Genomic DNA, 14,614 nt, shown 5'->3' with positions numbered 1-14,614 from the left:
GATGTCAATGGAGGCCAAAAAATCCCCCTGCTGAAGGGAAGCCACTACTGTGCGAATGGACTCCATCTTGAATTTCTGAACCTTCATAAAGCAGTTCAAGGCCTTGAGGTCCAAAATTGGACGAACTTTGCCCATTTTTATGGGAACAGTGAAAAGGTTTGAATAAAAACCCCTGAAAGCTTTCCATTTCTGGAACTGGCACGATGATCCTCTGCAAATTTTGCACCGCTTCCATGAGGCCCTTCAACCGATCCGGGGACAGGTGTAGGTTGGAAGGGAAGAACCTTGGAAGGGAAGAACCCGGAGGCAAGGACTGAAACGTGATCTTGTAACCGGATCAGAAACAAAATTTACGTCCTTTTTTTCCCACAAATAGAGCTTTCTTTTTGTGGTATTTGATCACCTATGTGCTTTTTATTTTTTTGCGATATTAATAAAAAAAAGAGCGAAAATTTTGAGAAAAAAATGAAATTTTCTACTTTGTCTTTTAAAAATATCCAATATACTCAATTTTTGTCACATATTTTGGCCAAAATGTATTTAGCTACATGTCTTTGACAAAAAAAATCTCAAAAAACGTATTTTTATTGGTTTGCGCAAAAGTTATAGCGTCTACAAACTATGGTGTAAATACTGGAATTTATGCAGCCTTTACTTTCTGACTGCCTAGCTCATTTCATGAAGTGCTAAAATGGCAGGGCAGTACAAATCCCACCCCCCCCCCCCCCAAATGACCAATTTTTGGAAAGTAGACATCCTAAGCAATGTCCTGAGAGGCATGTTGAGCTCATTGAATATTTAATTTATTTGTCACAGGTGTTTGAAAAATGACTAAAAAAAAAAATGTTAATTTTTTTTACACAAAGTTGTCATTGAAATGATATATTGCTCACGCATGCAATGGGTATATGTGTTATTACACCCCAAAATATATTCTGCTGCTTCTCCTGAGTACAGGGATACCACCTGTGTTAGACTTTTTGGGAGCCTAGCAGTGTACGGGACCCCGAAATCCAATCATGTTTTGGAGATCTCACTTTTTGTCACAAAGTTTTGAAAATTAAAAAAAAAAAAAAGAGGAAAAAAATAAATTTTTTAAAAATGTAATGCACAAATAAACTATACATTTCCTAATTCTTTGGTAAAATGTTAAAGTTGATCTTATGCCAAGCACATAGATACCAAACATGACATGCTTTAAAATTGAGCTCGCCCGTGCAGAGGCAACAAACTTTGCACATTTTTAAAAGCCTTTACAGGTTACCACTTTGGACTTACAGAGGAGGTCTACTGCAAGAATTACTGCCCTAGACCTGGCGTTTGCGGCGATACCTCACATGCATGCTGCAATTGCGGTTTACATATGACACTAGACCAACGCTTGCGTGCGCCTTTGCGCACAAGCACGGGGACAGGGGGGCTTGATTTTTTTATTTTGCTTTTTTATGTTATTTTGACACCTTTCCTTTCATTTTTTTTTTTTTTATCATTTTTTTTTTGTTATCACAGTGAATTTAAATATCCCCTATGATAGCAATCTGAAGTGACAGGTACTCTTTTTTAAGAGATTGGTGTGATAAGATGCTTTCCCAATTTCCCAATGGCGCTGTTTATTTCTTGCGAAACAGAAGTCATGAAATGCTCGTAGCTTCCGGTATCTTAAGCTGGATACACACAATCCAACTTTTGTGGTTAGATTTCCTTCAGATTTACCTTTTCTATGTAGTGCAAGGGCCTGCCAGATTGCATACAAATTGAAAGTGTTTAGGTTTGACCTCCTATTATATGGTTTTGGTAAGTCTAAAGGAAAAAAGTCTTCAGAAAATTGTATAGTGTGTATGGCCCATTAGGCCATAAAGATGATTGGAGCCATTCTCGTCTCCAATCAGCTTTATGGCCAGATAATGGTACCACCGGCTGCACTCTCGGGATAGCGGGTGGGACAGGAGAGCCCGAGAAAAACCACGGAAGGTGGCGGGAGGGGTCCCCTCCCACTGCTTGTAAAAGCAGTCTAGTGGCCAATTATCCACTAGGATCGCTTTAACATGTAAGCTGACCGCTGGCTGTAAAAAACGATACCAAGATGATGCCTAAATCTGCAGGCATCATCCTGGTATAACATTTCAAATTCCAGCAATGTACCAGTACATTGCTGGTCCTTGTTTGGTACATATTGTAGGTTTTTTTTTTTCATGCAGCCCGTGGGCTGAACGAAAAAAAGAGAACCTAACAGAAATCTCCCCAAGAAAATTGTGTAGTATACCCACCATTAGCTGCCTAAAACATCCAAACCCACTTTCTAATGATGGGTATACATGACAAATTTCATATATACCAAATTTTTTTTTTTTAACTGCACTGGTGAAATCACCTCCTACAGCGCTGCCATCAGAGATTTCCATACAACGCTGTTTGTGTCAGAATATATAATATCAGTGTGGCAGCTGATGAGTATACCTGCAAGGCAAACTGGTTAACAATAGAATCAAAGAAAAGATTACATTGGTACCTGAAAAGTGAAAAATGGTTACCAATAAAAAACAGTAACAAAGTACAATAAAAGTAGGAAGAGTACAAGTAAAAGAGCAGAGTAACAGAAAAATAACTCAAACGACAACTCTTTTTGGCTTTTTTATATTTTTTTTGTAACTTCTTTTGTAACTTTTTTTTTCAACTGCAACTTTCCAGCTTAGGGTCTCTCAAAATGACGATAGCCATCGAACATCTTTAGAGACCCTGTATTAGTGTGCCCTAGACTGTGTCGTGCTGTACCCTACGCTAATACTCCACTAGTGTGTGGTAGCGACGGAAACAGTCCCCGATGCAGAGACCAGGTTGGCCAGGACAGATGAGAAAACAATAACGGGTGTCATGCCTAAATCCGTGCTTACTACAGACACGACATCTTTTTTGGGGGTATCTTTGGTTAGGGGTACTCGGGATGGCATCTGAAAAATGCCTCTCATGCAGCCGTCTCACTGCATCTGGTAGGGGAAGTTGGGCAGGGGCACCTCCTGCATACAGGTAGGCCCTGATCTCAACCTGGAATTGTAGGAAGGATCCAATTCGTCCTGATGCTTTGTATAGCACAAAAGCGTTCAGCAAAGCCAATTGCAATAAAAAAACAAACATTTTTTTGTACCAGCGTCTGGCCTTACGGGCAACTAAGTATGGTGCCAAAAGCTGGTAGTTGAGGTCCACCCCTCACATATTAAGGTTATAGTCGTGGACACAGAGGGGTTTCTCCAAAGCACAAATTGCCGTATGAATTTGGACCGTCGTGTCTGCGTGAAGGGAGGACAGAACGAAAACATTCCGTGTATCCCTCCACTTCACTGCAAGCAATTTGTCAGTTTTCAAGCAGGCTCTCTCCCCCGACTAAGACGGGAATCTACAAGCCATTGGGGGAAGCCCCGGCGATTAAGTCGCACGGTACCACATGCGCCAATATGAAATTCAAGCAGGTGACTAAAAAGTGGCACGCTTGAATAAAAACTGTCTACGTACAAATGGTACCCATGTTCCAATAAGGGTGACACCAAGTCCCAAACTATCTTGCTGCTGCTCCCTATGTAGTCTGGGCAGTTGGGGGGCTCCACAAGGTTATCTTTACCCTCATAAACACGAAAACTAACTGTATAGCCTGTGGCCCTGTCACACAGCTTATACAGCTTGACCCCATATCCGGCACGCTTGCTGGGGATAAACTGCTTGAAAGCAAGGTGGCCAGAAAACTTAATCAGGGACTCATCAATGCAGACAACTTGTTGGGGGGTAAACAAGGCTGCAAACTGCTGATTGAAGTGGTTTATGAGGGGCCGAATTTTGTGGAGCCGGTCATATCCAGAGTCTCCCCGAGGACGACAGAGTTCGTGTCACTGAAGTGCAAGAACCGCAGAATTTGCTCATATCTCGTCCTGGTCATGCATGCAGAGAACAGGCGCACATGGAGGACTTGGTCAGTGGACCAATATGACCGCAGTTCACTCCTTTTAGTTATGCCCATGCTGAGGAAAAGGCCCAGAAAAGTTTTAAACTCGGAAACCGTTATAGGTTTCCAGCCAAATTCTCTGGCAAGGGGCGAATTTGGGTTGGTGGCGATTAATTGACCAGCATATAAATTGCTTTGAATGTGCAGTGAATGGGGGAAGTACGGGCGCTGTAGAATCAGGGGGCTGCCAATTAGGATATGCCAGCACATCAGGGAGGACACTATGGGCTCTACGGGCCTGTCTTCAAATTTGCGGTGGCTGCGGGCCACTACTCGTGTTAGCGACCGCACCAGCTTCAACTGCACTTATGGGACTCGCCACGTCACCAAGTGATACTGCAGTGCTGGTATGTCTAGGACTAGGATGTACTAGGCCGCTGGTGCTTGCCAGTTCACCAGAAGTGTGAGCGGCACTAGTACCGACACTCTGCTGCATACGAGCACGCTGCGATCTCTGCACCTCAGCAACTCCAGAACGGGGTCGGGTACGCCTGACCTTAGCAGGGACCCCTCTGTCGTCAGAGCTATCTGTCAGGGAGCCACTGCTGTCTACAGGCTTGTATACTGACCCTGATTCTGCCAGTGAGGCTTCCCCATCGCTCTCATCTGACATGGTCAGTATCCTGTAGGCCTTTTCACTAGTGTACCTCCGTTTGAACATTTTAGCAACTAAATTTACAGGAACACTAGTGTGACTCACAGGTAAAAAAGCACCTAGTTGTCGAGGACTATTTGGTCGCTACAAAAAAAACTGCTAGTGCTAGCAGAGATCAGGCCTGACTCTGCTAACGCAGCGGTTTTGTGTGTTGTGTTTTTTTGGAAGTGATAGTAATCTATTGATTACTGCACTTGCCTGGGTGGGGTGGGGTGGGCGGAGGGGCTAAACACAGGTGCTGGCAGGTGTCGTGACCGATCCTGCTAACGCTGCGTTTTGGGAACCCTAAACTATTGGGGACGCTAGTATAGTTCTGATCAGATCAAAGATATTGATCCGTTCAGATACTATACTAGTAATGGAGGTGTGTGTGTGTGTATGTGGTAATCAAGGGGTTAACTAATATTTCTAACTATGCGGCGGGGATCTGCGCTGTCCTAGACGGATGCTAACTAATGTCACCTGTGACTCTAATAATAGTGATCAGAAGAAAAACTGTACACTATAAAAGTGACACTGTGTCAGGGCAATGAAGGGGTTAACTGGGGCTGATCAGGGGGTTAAATATTTATGGGGGGGGGGTGGTGGGTATCCTAAGCCTACTTGGGACAGAAACTAACTCGCTAGCGCTAACTGAAGTCACAATCACACTAATACAGAAAACCACTATATACCTTTATATAGTGTGCAATGTGACAGGGTGTGAAGGGGTTAACTGGGGGTGATCAGGGGGTTAGATCTTTATTGGGGGGGGGGGGTGGCAGGTATCCTAAGCCTACAAGTAACGGTTGCAGGCGCTAAACCAAGTCACGCTATTACAGAAATATACAAATGCTATATACTGTCTATAGTGTGCAATGTGACAGGGGGTGTAGGGGTTAACTGGGGGTGATCAGGGGGTTAAATCTTTATCGGGGGGTGGCGGGTGCCCTAAACCTACTTGGGGCAGAAACGTACTCGCTAGCGCTAACTGAAGTCAAAAGGCACACTATTACAGATACACAGAAAACCGCTGTATACTGTATACATGGGCTGAAGGGGTTAACTGGGGGTGATCAGGGGGTTAAATCTTTATTGGGGTGGTGGCGGGTACCCTAAGCCTAAAAGTAACGGTCGCTAGCGCTAAACCAAGTCACACTAATACAGAAATATAGAAAATTGCTATATACTGTATACAGTGTGCGATGTGACAGGGGGTGTAGGGGTTAACTGGGTGGGTAATAGGGGGTTAAATGTGCCTATCTACCTGTGTGTGTGGGTGCTTGGTGCAGTACTCACAGTTTTGACCCTCTCTCTTCTCTCCATGAATCCAAAAAGGATTTTGGGAGGAGAGAGATGGTCACTTCTGTGTCCGTGTTTTCATTACCCTGGCACAAGTTAGTCTGGGATTGGTCAGGACCGATCAACAGGTCCAGGTCAAAAATCATTGGCCTGGACCTGATGACTGATCGGTTCTGAAACCCAATCAGACCATCAGCGGCCCCGGGAAGCTAGTGACTATTCAGGTGATTTTGCCTGTAGCTGCCACATCGCCGACGTAAATAGGCAGTGCAGCGACGGCAAGTGGTTAAATTCACAGCAACTCACCCATCCATCCATGTCTACATACTAATTTTGTTAAGAAATCACTTTGAAAAATACCCCCTATCATTTCTAGCTGCCTCCATCTTGAGTAAGATTAGATGATTTATATAGCATTTAGTTAATGGAAGCCCCTCCACCCCTTCTCCAGGTGAAAGGAAAAAGAATGCTCATAAAGGCTCCTGGGGTGTAAGAAATCATTTTGGTCTAGCTCAGCAACCAGAAAGCAACTGAAGAAATGTAAAAAAAAAAAAAAAAAAAAAAAAAAAAAAGAGGTAAAATAAGTACAGTATATATAATATAGCTTCCTATCGATTTACTAATGCTAGCAGCATAAGAATGACAAATTGTTAATGTTGTTTGAGAGAGTTTAGTTCTGCTTTAAAGTCAGCAGAGTTCAGTAGGGCAGACAGAGGGTTAGGCAAGTATTCAAGCTTTTCTTTGTAGGTAAGGCTTCTTTTCATTAATTTTTTATATTACGACCAAGTGACTAATGTAGTTGTAGGAAAATTGAAAATGCATTAGACTAAGGTATTGAAAGAAAACAGTTACACATTTTGCCTTTATACAAGAACTATCATGCCTCAGTTTATCACATTTTTGTTTAGTTCAGCACTGATGACACAGTTCTGATGTCCTGGGGATCGCCAGGGAATTCCTTTATTTTTGCAGGAATTTCCTCTAACTTCCTGTTTGGCTATGGGACAGGAAGTGAAGTGAAATTTCTGCAATGGGACACGGATGGTGAAAAAAAATCTGATAGGGGTTATAACAGTCCCTTGCTCTATCCAAAATTAGGAAAAAGTTTTGCCTGGAATTCTACTTTAATGCTTCCCACAAGACTACAGCAGAAAACTGTTATGAGAAAATATACACAGAAAAATCGGATCATTTAGTTAAATAATCTGATATGCACATATAGATAGAATACGATCCAGGAGCAGGGGTCCAAGAGGTGCTGTTCGATCTTAGAATTATATAAGACTAGCTTCTGTCTTTTGCCTGTGTCCCAATACAATCTGTTAGTGACTCAAAGTAATAAAGCTAGAGCATGACAGTCAGGCAACAAGCATTTCCAGAATAAGCAGTTTCCTCTGGAAAGATTTAGTTTTCAGTATGCTTTCCAAAGACAAACATGAGGGCTGCGGTTGCTGATGTCCTTGTGAAAATGCTAGTTGTTTGGCTACAATGCTGACCCACTGGCATCAGAACTTTTTCATATTGACCTGAAAAAAATATGCAGCTCAGAAAAGCCAGAGTAAAGTCAGAACTCCAACCAATTATTCCCATACTTTTCCCTTTTTACACGTACCTATCTGGTAGTGATGAGACCAACCCTCCTAGATTTAGTATTGTATAGAAATCCTTTTCTCTTTCTTGTTTCTACATCTCTTTCACTGAGTTGTCATTACTTAAAACAGTTAATACACAAATAATGTATATAGGGGAGAAACAAACAATCAAGTCTTGATATATTACATTGAAGTGATTTTATTTTTTCTGAAACCATGGTACATGACATTTTGATTGTCATACATGTTATGTGCATGTAATATACTGTACATTCTTGGTTTCATAACAAACAATACTAAAGCAAAGTTTAACCTATTCATGTTAAAAGATTATGCCGATGTAACAATGGAGGAACATCACTGCTCTAGTGCATTGTCTGCCATTATTAAAGTTGGCTATTCATTGGTAAATATATACTGCATAAATTACTTAGGCACTTGTGCAAACACCCTGAGAAAAAATAAATTTACAGCAATTATATTAAGAATACAAGGGGGCCCATTTATAAAGGATTTAGAGAGTGAATGCTTGCAGGACATTCGTCTATCAGTATTTTACATCATTTAGTAATCCAAGATCATTTGCCCTATGAACCTGCCATTTTGAAAGAGGATCCACCTATGAGCATACAGCATAATAGAGACATTCCAGTTACAAACAAAATCCACCCATGACATTTAAAGTCGGAGCAAGATTTAGCGATCAGCACCAGCATATAACAGAAGGTTTTCATGACATACCTTATTTTAGACCCAGTGATATCAGAGATCATCACTGGTTTAAGAGACCCGCAGGGTGCTGAAAACAATGCAGCTTCTAACCAACATCACAGTATCTGTCCCAGTACCCCTCTTAAGAGCCCTCAGACCTGATCCAAGCAATGGGCTGGCTCTTGGGAGAAGTTATACAAATACCAAAATATTTTAATAGATGGGTGCCTGAAAAAGTGAGAGTTCCTAGACAGGCTGTATTTTCATGCAGACTGCCCTAGGCAATGCCCACATGTGCATTGTGCAAGACTAAAAAGAACTAAAATCCAATGTGATAGGGGTGTCCAAGGGTCAGTCAGGTTGGGGGAGAGAAATAGCAAAATGATGCTACATGTCCTCCAGCCAGGAAACGAGGTAGGCTCTGTCTGATGTCCTGCAGCCTGCAATGCACATTATGAAAAGGTCACAGTTTGCAGTGAAATCAGAGTAAGAAATTTCAGCACATGAGAGAAACCTGTACAACTGTGCAGGACTGAAGGTAAGGCGGGATTTTCGTTTTAAAATCAAAACAAGATTCATCATCAGCCTAGTAGAAAGCCTTCAGTTAGCAAGATTCATCCGTCAGCCGCCACATTACACATTGGGGATGATTTACTAAAACTGGAGAGTAAAATCTTATTCAGCTGTGCATGGTAGCCAATCAGCTTCTAAATTCAGCTTGTTTAATAAGGCTTTGACAAATAAAAAATTGGAAGATGATTGGTTTCTGTGCAGAGCTACACCAGATTTGGAACTCTCTAGTTTTAGTAAATCAGCCCCATAGAGTATCCTCATTGCGAATAATAGAAAAATGCTTAAAATAAAGACAGGTCAAGGTCAAGCAAACATTTGCACTGCGAATCACACACAAAATCATTTCTAAATATACCTAAGACTAAAACCTAGATCATACTTAAAAGATTTTATGAATATGCATGTGTTCAGAATCAACCAGCTTGTGAAAATAAAGCCCAACTCCAGGAGAGAAAAAAAAAGAGCTCTGTTCAGCCATTCACAGGTAACTTTGTATTTTCTGAATGAATACAAGTTTTCCTTTGATTTGCTGAGGTGGAGAGGCAAGTGGGGTACTTATAATCTGCACCTCAGAAAATAAGAGAAAGCCTTGTACTTATTGATAGAAAATAAGACTTTCTGTGAAGGGCTGAGCAGGGATCAGCCCAACTCAATTTTGTTCAAAGAGCGGGATAGGATGTCCAGGTCCTGCTGCTTGAACACAGTGCTCTATACTACATGTACTCGGTAAGCCACAGGGGCCAAAAGGGGAGAGAACGGGACTTTAAACAATGCCAAAACAAGATATACAACTGTGCAGAGAAATCTTTTTAAAAAAATATAAAAATTGTATTAATTACACCATGGTAAAATAACCCTAATTAACGGGGATAGATTGAAACACATAAACCCATACATAATGACACAGCATGGACCTAACAATCTACATATATAACATAACAGGGTACAGTCCCAGTGATTAGTGTCCAAGGTTCTGGCGCATTTCTACTTGTTATTTCTACTTGTTCAGTCTTTCTCAGGGGGATACTGGACATTGAAGTCACATTGATTTTTTCTAAAAACATGAACACACATTCAGAGGATATATATATACACATAAAAAATCATAATAAATAAACATAAAAAATCAGAAATCAACAATAAGCATAATGGTTGCAGAAATAGAAAATTGTGCTGGGGATCCAACCACATAGTGGAACAAGGTGGAGCTGCCCTCCATCACCCTGCATAGATCCCAAATACAAGGGACAAACTGGGGGCAACCCAGACTAGTGGGTTTATCATTACAAAGTCCCTTAAAATTATATGTGGTTAAAAAACTATTTATACAGTGCCTTGCGAAAGTATTCAGCCCCCTTGAACTTTGCAACCTTTTGCCACATTTCAGGTTTCAAACATAAAGATCTAAAACTGTAATTTTTTGTGAAGAATCAACAACAAGTGGGACACAATCATGTAGTGGAACGAAATTTATTGGATATTTCAAACTTTGTTAACAAATAAAAAACTGAAAAATTGGGCGTGCAAAATTATTCAGCCCCTCTCTCCAGAAGATCAGTGAGGATCTCTGAATGATCCAATGTTGACCTAAATGACTAATGATGATAAATAGAATCCACCTGTGTGTAATCAAGTCTCTGTATAAATGCACCTGCACTGTGATAGTCTCAGAGATCCGTTTAAAGCGCAGAGAGCAACATGAAGAACAAGGAACACACCAGGCAGGTCCGAGATACTGTTGTGGAGAAGTTTAAAGCCGGATTTAGATACAAAAAGATTTCCCAAGCTTTAAACAAGCGATAATATTGAAATGGGAGGAGTATCAGACCACTGCAAATCTACGAAGACCTGGCCGTCCCTCTAAAGTTTCAGCTCATACAAGGAGAAGACTGATCAGAGATGCAGCCAAGATGCCCATGATCACTCTGGATGAACTGCAGATATCTACAGCTGAGGTGGGAGACTCTGTCCATAGGACAACAATCAGTCGGATACTGCACAAATCTGGCCTTTATGGAAGAGTGGCAAGAAGAAAGCCATTTCTTAAAAGATATCCATAAAAAGTGTAGTTTAAAGTTTGCCACAAGCCACCTGGGAGACACACATGTGGAAGAAGGTGCTCTAGTCAGATGAAACCAAAATCGAACTTTTTGGCAACAATGCAAAACGTTATGTTTGGCGTAAAAGCAACACAGCTCATCACCCTGAACACACCATCCCCACTGTCAAACATGGTGGTGGCAGCATCATGGTTTGGGCCTGCTTTTCTTCAGCAGGGACAGGGAGGATGGTTAAAATTGATGGGAAGATGGATGGAGCCAAATACAGGACCATTCTGGAAGAAAACCTGATGGAGTCTGCAAAAGACCTGAGACTGGGACGGAGATTTGGCTTCCAACAAGACAATGATCCAAAACATAAAGCAAAATCTACAATGGAATGGTTCACAAATAAACATATCCAGGTGTTAGAATAGCCAAGTCAAAGTCCAGACCTGAATCCAATCGAGAATCTGTGGAAAGAACTGAAAACTGCTGCTCACAAACACTCTCCATCCAACCTCACTGAGCTCGAGCTGTTTTGCAAGGAGGAATGGGCAAAAATTTCAGTCTCTCCGTGTGCAAAATTGATACAGACATACCCCAAGCGACTTACAGCTGTAATCACAGCAAAAGGTGGCTCTACAAAGTATTAACTTAAGGGGGTTGAATAATTTTGCACGCCCAATTTTTCAGTTTTTTATTTGTTAAAAAAGTTTGAAATATCCAATAAATTTCGTTCCACTTCATGATTGTGTCCCACTTGTTAATTCTTCACAAAAAATTACAGTTTTAAATCTTTATGTTTGAAGCCTGAAATGTGGCAAAAGGTCGAAAAGTTCAAGGGGGCCGAATACTTTCGCAAAGCACTGTATATATATATATATATATATATATATATATATATATATGATTAGAGAGGTTACAAAATCACGGTATAAAGGGTTTACAGTTATCACATACCTGTGTGTGAAGTATTTAAAGCAGGACGGCCTTTTTTAACATATGAGTGTAGTTTGTGTCTGTTGTGCAAACATGGAGACAAAACTAAGCTCCAGGCTTTCCCAGGAAAAGGAGCACCCTTACCTGGAGTATATAACAAACAATAAGTCACCCAGCAGACATATAAAAAAAAAAAGGGGGGAGGGGCTATGGCCACAGACGGTGCAGACACAGAAAGGTGAATTCGGTAACACCTGATGCCACCAGACCAAGTACTGTAGCTAATAATCTCCAATAATCGTGTAACAGCTTTTTTACAATGCATCACTAAAGCAATTGAGGCCATCCTTTTTTGCCCGTCCAATACCAAAAACCTCATACAACAGTTGGCTGGAGATGGGTCCATTATGATTAAGCCAGCTGATAAGGGAGGGAATAACGTTATAATGAACAATACAGATTACAAAAGGATGTGTTTTGAGATTCTTAACAACCAGGAATGGTACAAAACTGTTACCAGCCTAGATTGAAAGATCCAATGCACGGTTATACTCTCTTGTTAATGCTGCTCTTCGTGATGGACTCATCACCACCCAAACTCATTCTTTCTTCTATACCACACACCCTCGTACCCTGTTTTTTTATGCCCTTCAAAAGATACACAAATCTTTGGTTGACCCCCCAGGTAGACCCATATTCTCAGGGAATAGGAACATATCCGAAAATGCAAGCAAATGGGTAGACAGCTTTTTAAGACCTTTCGTTGTTAGTCTGCCTTCGAATATTAAGGACACTCCCCATTTCCTTCAGTCCATCGAAGGTATTACGATTTCCCAACACACGGTCCTAGTTACTATTGATGTCGAAGCACGTTGCTCTATACCTCACGATAAGGGATTGGCAGCTGTCAAAAGATTTATTGATCAACGCAATGTACACTCTGAAAAACTGTTTGACTTTGTCCTAAAAATGTTGATTCATTCCATTTAACATTTTTATGTTTGATAGTTCCCAATTCCTCCAGGTACAGGGCATAGCGATGGGGACTTGCTGTGCCCCATCCTACGCCAATCTGTACCTGGGGGAACGGGAACGTCCTCTTTTGTTATCTAAGGAATGTTTTGATTTTTCAAAACATATTTTACTATGGTTAAGATACATAGATGTCGTCTTCTTGTTGTGGGATGGTCCAATTGAATCATTACACAAGTGTCCCATCACCATGAATTCTCACAACTATAATCTGAGCTTTACCATGGCTTTTGATAAATCAAAAACTACATTGTTTTACGTAAAAGTCGCATTGGGGGGGCCTCCTTGTGAATGACCGGTTTCGCAAACCCTCGGCTGGTAATACCATACTTCGAGTGGGTAGTTTCCATCCCCAACCACTTCTCAGTTCTATTCCCTATTCCCAATATCTTAGACTATGTCGCCATTGCAGCAATGACAAAGAATTCAAAAGGGCTGGTGATGATCTGAGAAATTGCCTCCTGGAAAGAGGATATTCAAAAACCTGTTTACGCAGAGCCTCTAACAAGGCTTCTGCTCTATCCCGTACACAATTACTCTTTAATAGTAAGCCCAAAAAAGCTAATGACCAGCAACAATTACTGAGGATTATTATAACATTCAACACACAACATAACCTTAGTAAATACAAATTTCTAAATACTGGCATCTCCTACAGGCTGACCCGAGAATTGCACATATTATTCCCTTAACACCTCTAATCACATACAGGCGAGACCCCCTCTCTCAGAGACAAACTGGTGGCTAGTACTTTCCAATCAGAATCCGCTTCCCATACCCCACTCTGCGGCACTTGGGCGTGTGGTACTTGTCAATGGTGTGGGTTCATCAGAGCATCTGGATCCCACACTCTTCCCAATGGTTGCAGAGTAAAAAGTAGACATCATGTTACTTGTCAGTCCCAAGGGGTGGTATATATTATTGACTGTCCCTGTGGGGCATTCTAGGTAGGTAAAACAAAGAGAGAATTGTGGCAAAGGATTAAAAAGCATGTGACAGCTGCCAACTCTGGTGTTTTTTTTTTTTTCAGCCACTGGGAGACATATGGCTAGGCACCATCAATATCGCGTTCCTCCTCTCCTCTTCTGGGGCCTAGACATGCACCCTCCAGACCCCAGGTGAGAAGACTGGAACAAGATGCTACTTCAAAAGGAAACTCGTATACAAAAACTGGGGGCTATGAAATCCGCAGGCCTCAATGAGAATATTACCTACAGACCTTTTCTGGAGGGATTTTCATCTGGAAGATCAGACATCTCATGTAAGTTGGAGATGTAGTTTTGTCCCAATATACTGTATGTGGCTGATTGTGGGGTTTTTGCTTTTTCTTTCCCCTTTATTTTGCATACAGGCATAACAAGAATATGCATACTTTTTTTGTATACATGTTTTTATATATTTTTGAATAATCATACATGGTTTTGTTGCTGGCATTTGTAATGTGCTAGGTTTGCACTCTATTGGTGGACATTCATGCCCTCCTAGGCTCGCATATCCAGTGTGGACCTTCATCCTAGTCCCTTTGGCCGCTCAGTGATCTCAAGTGCCCGGCACATGTAGCCCTCTCTGGATCCTCTAGGGGGGCGTACTTTGGTGGTTGCTATTTAGTGTCCTCCATCTCCTTGGTGTGTTGGGTGGCATCCAGTGTCACCCAACTCACCTTTCCGTGTCGGCGCCGTCTGTGGCCATAGTCACCCTTTTCCAATATGGCAGCAGTCGAATTTCCGGCTGTGACGTCATCGCCTTCCCAGCTGTGCCGAACCTCCGGCCGGATTCTGCTTTGGGCTACAGACGGCGG

Source organism: Pelophylax lessonae (genome assembly GCF_965119305.1).
Source record: "Pelophylax lessonae genome assembly, chromosome: 10".
Lineage (NCBI taxonomy): Eukaryota > Metazoa > Chordata > Amphibia > Anura > Ranidae > Pelophylax > Pelophylax lessonae.
Note: the sequence above shows the minus strand (reverse complement) of the source record.